Consider the following 8720-nt stretch of genomic DNA (forward strand, 5'->3'; position numbering starts at 1 on the left):
TTTATTGATGATTATTGTAAATGATACCTACGTAGAAATTTCTGAACTTATTCCGAACGATTATGATGTAATACTGTCATTCAAGTATTTCTTGTCACTCTTATATTCAAAAAACTATATAGTACTAGGAACTACATTTGCGATACGGTAGGTAATGTTAAAAATTGTGTTTAAATTGAAAACTCTCTTTTTGTATAAAAAAACACGCTTTTAATATACTTTATATCGTCGGGATCGTAGAACAACGACTGATGTGGGAAAAATGCGACAACGTCTTTCTTTTACATTTGATATAAAAAAAGGTTTATAAAGGCTTTTTTTTCAGGTTTGAAAAATATATATATAACTAACCCAAGTATCAAATGGTAAACTTTTGTATTTATCAAGTTGTGACATATTGTCAAAAAAAATATTTAACCTCTCACGTAATGTTAAAAAAAAACACATTCGTCGTTGTTCTACGATCCCGACGATATGTTTTTTTTAGTTTTTATGTACAGTAATGGCGAAAAAAGTATTGGTTAATAGCACTGTGGATTGATCTTGAATAAATTATGTCATTTGAAAAAATGTATTAATATAATCAGGATTGGGCGTTTGGTGGCGGAAATGAGGTTTATTGAAAAAAAATAACATCTCATTACACACTTAAACATTATTTACATAAAAAACTAAAATATTAAGTTCGGTGCTTCGGGAAATCGGATGTAAAAAATGTTTTCATTCGCGCAGTAAAAATTAGGCCATTGAATTGTACGGCGACGTTTTATAAAAATGTATGAAAGTAGCAATAAAAAATATTTTAATAGAAACGAACTATTTTGAACGACGCCACTTTTTAATCAATCAATGATAGTGTTGTGATAGATTTCCGGTTTACGAGCATCCAGCAGAATTCGCCGAAGAGAACTTGTGACCTCATACGCGCAATAATTTAAAAATCACAAAATTTAAAAAAGTGTTGTAAACTGATAATACGATAGATAAACATGTTTTTTTCAATTGTTTGGCTTAGTTTTATTGTCAATCAACATTTTTTTTAAACTACTGAATTTCCTCATTCTCATCCCGATAAACTATTAACCAACAGTTTGTCATTGTATTTCAGAAGGTAGATTTTAGAAACCCATAAAAACCCATCGCATTATTGCGACCAACAATATTATTGGTACTTATTAAGCTAACATCTAGTCATTATTTTTATAGAGAAAATAGTATGTATAATATACGACGTAAATATACCTTCCTAATGTATAATCGAATGAAAGACATCGGATTGATTTAGAACGTATTTTTTTTAACCTACTCTTATTTTAAATTATAAAAGCAACAAAAGTGTAAACGGCAAAGCTTAATAGGTTATAACCTAATAATATAACTTTTTGGGTTGTGTTTTTTTAAATAAGACATTGTATTATTTTATGTATACCTAGGTCCTAGATATAATATGTTACTTTTTTAAATAGTAAATTTTAATAACCTTTGTGTATTGTGTATTTTGAAAAAGGCTCGTGTTTTAATTTAAAATGAAAAAATGTTTTAACCACTGTAAAAATATTTTATACAATAACCAACATGAACAAATTTTTATAAACATTTATTTTTATCACTGATATTTTTACTGTACTATTGTATAATTAAATTGTTGACAATGAAATATAGCAAATCTTAATTCACTTTTACAAATTGTTGTTATTTATCTATTTTATAAAATAATTCATTTTGCTGTTTCCCGCTAAATGCCTACCCATTTTGTGAGTGATTCAATAATTATAATTTTGAAAACTGTTAGAGCCATCTCGCGATGTAAAGTATTTACTTCGTAGATGACGTAGTAGAAAAGAGGTTTGCATCTTCGCTATAAAATAATGAGTTATTTGGTCTCACATAGATGTCTCTAACATTCATACGCACCCGTTGTTTATTGTTTTTTCGTAATAAAGTAATTGGGCAACGAGCAAAAAGATGTATTTTTACTTTATAAAATCGAAAAGAACAATCACTCGATCCGATTATCATTTTCTTTTATTGCCTTACGAGTGAGGGGATTGGTCGGGTGAATACGTTTCTTTATCCACCGAGTCGGGAATGTTCGTAAATCCTCGGCGTGTTTCGTGACAAAAGTCAATCTGTCGAGTGCGAGCGAATGAAACGGATGCAGAAAGTCAGAAAGTTTCGCTTCGCGATCTCGGTGAAGCAACAAGTTTCAGTAGTAAAGAACAACTTTTGACGAGTTGAAAGCGCGTCGTGCCGTGTTTTGTGGAATTTTAAAAAGTAGTTTGCAAACGTCAAGACGAGATATTTTTGTATTATTTTTAACGTGCTTAATCATGGTGCCATCTTAGGAAGACCTCGCGTGTGTCTTTCGAAGATTCGCTTTTGTTTGAGTATTTCAGGTATTGTGTTTGTTTTACGAAAACGATTATTTCTTCAGTTTTGTTTTGACAACTCTCGGAATAAATCTCGACGGCGTTGCACATTGCACAAAATTGAGGTACGTTGACTTTTGGGAAAATGGATATTATTTTAGGAAAATTCTATACGCGTTAAATCTGCGTACCCCAACGGCGGCCTGAACGGTACGTGTATACGAATTTATGAAAAAAACTATAGTAAACAAATGAATTAAAATCTCCTGATCCAGGCCGCGCTCGCGACCTTTGGGTTGTGTTATCTTCAGGCAAAGCGATGTTAGAAGTTGTAGGTCTTTCCGGACTCCGAGCCACTACTAACTGGCTGCTTCATTTGAGTCCGAGAACACGAGATAACTCCCAATAGTTCACTACTGTAATGATAACAGTTGCCAGTGTCCGAAACCCTCTCCGCTCTCTTTTTGATAACAGCGAATCATTTAATGTTTGGTCAACAAATAAATCCCGGACAACCGTTCCGACACGCCAGTCTTAAATCGACCGCCAAATATTTTATGCACCTGTTAAACGCATTCCTTTCATGACAACATCCGTAAAGCTCTGTTGCGGTTTGGTAGAATTCTTTAGATTAAAAGATAATTCGTAGCTGAAACCGTGTAAAATCTATTTACCGTTGTTTATTGTCGCAAAAGGAATGCGTTGTGCGTTATTTATTATTCTGTGCCCTGACTAACATTGTGTTGGAAATAATGCAAATATAAACCGACAAATAATAATGCTCGCCTGTTTTTATCAACTCGTCGGGGGTATTTTTAGAAACGACTCCGCATAATTTTATGTTAAGTTGATTGCGAAATGTAAATGTTCACGCGATTCGCACCGAGAGTTTCTTTAATAGTCATGCTTTACGAGATTACGAAGTGCTTAATTAATATGCTCTGGAAATAGTCAAATATAAAATATTACAAATGCATCAGAAACCTAAAGATAAATCCCAGGTCCCGACGGAGATCTCAGTTGACTACACTGATAAGAATGTTTTGCGTTCTATTGGTTTAGATTGCAGTAGAGAATTCTCGTGTTGACTGTTGACCCAAAACACACAGCAGTACGTCAATATGTATTCATAAAGTTTGCATTTTCATCTCTGCGGATTTTCCCCGCCAGTTAAAATTCATAGAAATTAGGAAACCAAATAAATCATTTCGCCAGTTGGTAGATCAAAATGCGTCAAACTCTGCGAATCCCAATAATGGTTAGAAAGTCTTAACAGATCAAGTCTCCTTCATTGCGTTCATTAAAAGACATCAAAGTAGGTAGGTACATATTTCAAATAAGATTGTTGTCATCCTGGAATCGGTATTTTTCGTATAAATCCCGGATTCGATTATTGATCTTATGATAAATTATAAAAATTGAGCTTAAAGCAACTTCCCATTGACAACGTATTAAATTATAAATATTTAGCAGCGTTTCTAATTTATGTTTTTTTACATACCTACACACAAATTTATATGTCCGATGTAGAATGATCAGATATTAAAATATTTGCCAGGCAACTAATCGCACCCAATTTGAGAATGTTCCTAGAGAACACATTGAACCAAAAACCTCGAAACAGTTTCTTCTTCACGTGTCCTGTCAGGTCCCCCTGACGTTGACGACCACATGGGAGAAGGCTCTCCACGGTGATATCCCGGAGAACAGTTCACCAAAATTGTTTTCCGTTCCCTTCGATGGAATTTTCTGTCGGGGTTACCTACCCTTAGTTGGAGGGGTCCCGTTTTATGACGCCCGACACCAGCCATTCAACCTCTCCCTATCTGCTATGGCACCGATGCTAATGCCAGTGGCCCCATTGTCCATGGCTCGCGGCGCCCAAGAGACCACTCACAGACACTAGGGAGTAAGATTATTGGTAGTGTTGCTGATGGAAACAACTGCGGTACTACACGCCATTTTATTTGTACAAATTTTCAAACATAACATGCACCACCGTGACCCTATCAATCTTTGAGTCCCTTTTTGAAAGAATGTAGTGAATCACGCAGAAATGTATAGGTAGGATATATTTAGATATTGATGCAGTGTAGTCATATTTTCCCCTTTTGAAAAACGATTCAAACATCTTTTACAGTTGTCAAAATTCTAAGCGGCGAAAGTGTCTCGATAACTATCGCATGTGTACATCTTAACTGGCCAATATCCTAACTATTTAAACCAGTGGTCCTTGTAACCTATTGGCTCCTGTAAATGTGTAGTGAATGACTCTGGACTAAGGAAATAGTGAAGTACTCCGCATACGACTGTAGTGAGCAGTTCGCCTTTCTAGTTGTGATGCTAATCTCCAGTGCAACTATTCCCGGCTGAGGATATTCATACAAGGCAGAAGTATAGCATCTCGCCCACAAAACACATGGTAAAGTATTCAAAAATTACATTATTAATAACTGTATTTAAAAAAAATGGGTATGCGGCGGTTTGAATTTATTTATCGATAATATCTCTTTGTAAAGCGCCCTCGAGGTATTATATTACGAAAATAGCGCTATATAAGTTATCCATAATAATAACTATTGTCAAGCGAAGGTTATACATTTAACTAAACCACATACCTCTCGAAAGCCTTAACCACGCTTGCCTACTCTACGAGAAATTGGGTTCTAGTTCTGGACGTCCACTGCTGACAGTTCATCGGCAGTTCATGATGACGCTGACCCACTTCGAAAAGATCTACAGGAACAAACAGAGAGGCCTGCAGGCTGCTTTGAACGTCGAATGTAATAAAAAACTGTTACATTTCTGATGACTATCAATATTCCTACCCGATCTACTTCTAAAGGCACAGACGGCATTGATAACGTCAAAGTTTTTATACAACTTCTCGATTGGTCCTACAAAAACTTTGATTTTGCCTAGTCATTCCTTTACGATATCGGTTAACATAACTGTTTTTATAGTACACCAGTCAATGGTGTTATAACACTAAGTTACTTTTTTCACAATATAATAAAAGTAACCGTAATAAATGGTGACCGATTTTTATTTTCACACTTTCGATTTTCAGTCAATGTTTCAAATGCTGTAAAACTAGAACACATTCTTTCAACTGGCAAAAAGTGATAGGTCAAAATCAAAGATAGCATCGAATAATTTAGTACAGATAACCACGGATTAATATTATTTTCAAAATGGAAATGAAAAAATAATATTTAATAGAAAAAAAGCTATTTTTAAACTATACTAAGAATCGTTTAAATTTCTGAAAAAAATATTTTAATGAATTAGAGTTTGATACTTTATTCTACTTAGTTTGATAGACCAACAATTGGTTTTATCGCTCTCGTGACATCGTCAGATTGGTACACTAGAAACCATGCATTGGTCTTTCATGTGGTTTGAAGAGTCGATCTGTCATTCATTGATATGTTTAATTTAAAAATTACAATTTCATGACACAATCAACGTCACGCCTAACTGGCGGTCGAAGAACGACTAAATACGCGTTGGGCATGATTGAGCGTTTAGGCATGAATTAAGTGTCATCCTTTTTGAGGGCTCAGGCATATCTACAGGCATAGAACATAGGACAGTGGTCTTTATAAATACATGAACGCTAAGTAATGCCAAGTGTTTGAAAGCACATTGCTCAAACGTAATATGAAACATGTTAGAGTACATGTTGATTCAAGCATGTCTGAAGTGCAAATAATTCGCGGCTTTGACCAATGTCAACAACAGAGCGGTGCACGACCGCGTTACTGTGGTGTACGGCGCGGCAGTTACCATTGGTTGTAAATTGTACTGGATTTGATCAATTAAATGAATAACTACCAAGATATATAAGAAGGATAAATACCAATAGACGAAAAATTGCATACGATTATTATCTAATAACCCTCTTCTTCACATACCTCTTGTTTCATCTAATTATAGGCAAAATTAATATTTATGGCGAACTTTTAATAATTTTAATGTAATAAATAAATCATTTAATAACGTGCGACGTTTGCTTTCGAAATAACTCGTAGTATTTTTTTATTTTCTTTTAAATTTACATTTAATTACTATTCATTTTATGTTCGAGAATCTTTTTTAACTTACTGTGATGCTACTTGTGAAAACCTGTAATTGGCTTATTTGTTATTTGTTTTGTTATATAAATATGAGATACTTATAGCTGTTGGTTATCCAAATAAATAAAAATAAAATAAAAAATAAAATTATAAGTTAGGTTCTTCAATCTTATACCAATGTCCAATCACAGGCTTTCTCCGAATTATCTTAATATATAATTCTTCTGTACGTGTGATGTCACTGAAGTCCTAAACGGCTTAACCTATTTACGTGCGGTTTTCAGCGAAATGTAGATCTTTGCGCTGCACGTGTTCGTAGGTATTAAATTTTTCAAACGACTCTTAAAAAAACGTTAGGAGCATAAATCTTTTTTTTGAAAAATTGGAAGGATGTTGTTTTTTTGTGTTTAAAAAAAGTTTATTTTTGAATGTTCACAAACAACATTCGCTTTTTATGAAACCCAATCAGATTCTTTCCTTACATTCCTTATAATTTCTTCCCATTATTTATTTTTACTTAGCTTTTAGTAATACTAAAATAATATCAACTGACATTCAACATACATTTTCGAAAGTCGCATTCGTGAATAACCCGTGCACCCCTGTTGGTGAGAAAGGCCGAGTTTGACATTTGCAAAAAAAACTATTTTTGAAAATGAATTATTTTATGTTTAGAAATTCAACCTTAAACAATTACCTAGGTACCTGCTTAAATTCAATATTTAAATATAAATAATTTTTAATTTTGAAATTCAATCATAAACAAGTACCTAGGTACCTATTTATCAATGAAAAGTCTTTTTCCAAGCTATTAGCAGGCAAGCCAACGTTCGGGCAGGAGAACGTCTGTCGGGTCCGCTAGTTACGAATAAAAATTTAGAAATTTAGTCTTATTTTTTATTTATTATTATTATTATTTATTATTATTTTTGCACCACAACAGGCCAGAAGGCCCAATTACAGTGGTGAATTACATCACAGAACACCCAGGCTTGAGAAAATATAATAAATATCTTATATTATATTAAAATATCTTATATTAAACTATAAATCAATGTAACATGGAGAAAAGTATTGAGATGTTGGTATGTAGGTACCGTGTATGTACGAAACAATTTTTCCTATGAGAAACTTCAGCCCTACGGTAAATTGGATACAATTTTTTTTTGTTAAAAATTAAAGCATTAAATTATACGAAAAAGTTTCTTGAAAAGGTATGAAAAAAATATTCAAAAATATTTTAATAAAAACGAACTGATTTGAACGACGTCACTAGTTCATATGAATCAACCAATGATAAGAGAGTTGTGGGAGATTTCCGGTTTGGTTGCGGTTTGAGAGAACTTGAGACGCCATAGTAATTTGAAAAATACAAAACTTTAAAAAATCATAGCGCTGATCATACGATACATAAAAAAATGATTTTTTTACACTGTAAAATTAAACCATTTATTTTATGTATCGTTATCAGCGCTAAGATTTTTTAAAGTTTTGTATTTTGAAATTACTTCGCGTGTGACGACTCAAGTTCTCTTCCCTTTCTACTTGATAAGTTATGCTGATTGGTCAGTTGACCTACCGTAAACCGAAAATCTATTACAACTCTCTTATCATTGGTTGATTCGGAAGACCTACTGACGTCACGCAAAGTTGTTTGTTTTCATTAAAATCATTTTTTTATTTTTTCATACATTTTCTTGCTCTATATTTTACAGCGCGTAAGACTACATTTTTTAAATCCACTTTCTCGTAGGGCTGAACTTCCTCGTTCCGTTTCCAAGCAATATAGTTTTTCTCTTCAACGGCACTACGAATTGCAACATTAAAAGTATCCCAACACGTCTTGCAGCTACAGAGCGCTCGGACGTTTGGAATCCCAGTTCCTTGTTTCCAACTATGACAAAATTTTAATACGGTTAGGAACTAGATTACAGCACGTCTTGCGGCTACGGAGCGCATGGATGGTATGAAATCTTGCTCCCGATAACATAATTTAAAATTTGACGTTTCAGTTTTTTTTATTGTTTGATGTTAAAAACCAGTTTACCGTCAAATAATTTACAAGAATTGAGACGGTAAAAATTGTACACAAAATTGCACTAGGAATCATACAAGACGATGGCATGGCATTAACTAAAAATGCTGACATACACAAATATCACACGCAGACAACGACAACACTACCACATTAAACAAGCAAAGACAAACGTAGGGCTTCACTTACCTTACCACTTGAAAAATTATACTGCAGACAATTTTTAAATCAACCTGA

At 33.6% G+C, this 8720-nt stretch overlaps 1 long non-coding RNA gene across 2 annotated transcripts; it reads left to right on the forward strand.

Moving 5' to 3' along the window:
* The first annotated feature begins 1962 nt into the window (after nucleotides 1-1962).
* On the forward strand, nucleotides 1963-4807 carry LOC148276780 (uncharacterized). 2 transcript variants are annotated; one of them, XR_015823659.1, is made up of 2 exons: nucleotides 1963-2494; nucleotides 4510-4807. It is a non-coding gene; the product is annotated as an uncharacterized LOC148276780 (long non-coding RNA). The 2 variants fall into 2 exon arrangements; XR_015823658.1 differs by having other exon boundaries at nucleotides 1963-2396.
* The last annotated feature ends 3913 nt before the right edge of the window (nucleotides 4808-8720 follow it).

Source organism: Micrasema longulum, unplaced genomic scaffold, assembly GCF_059751315.1.
Source record: "Micrasema longulum isolate JH-2025_06_02 unplaced genomic scaffold, ASM5975131v1 h1tg001147l, whole genome shotgun sequence".
NCBI lineage: Eukaryota > Metazoa > Arthropoda > Insecta > Trichoptera > Brachycentridae > Micrasema > Micrasema longulum.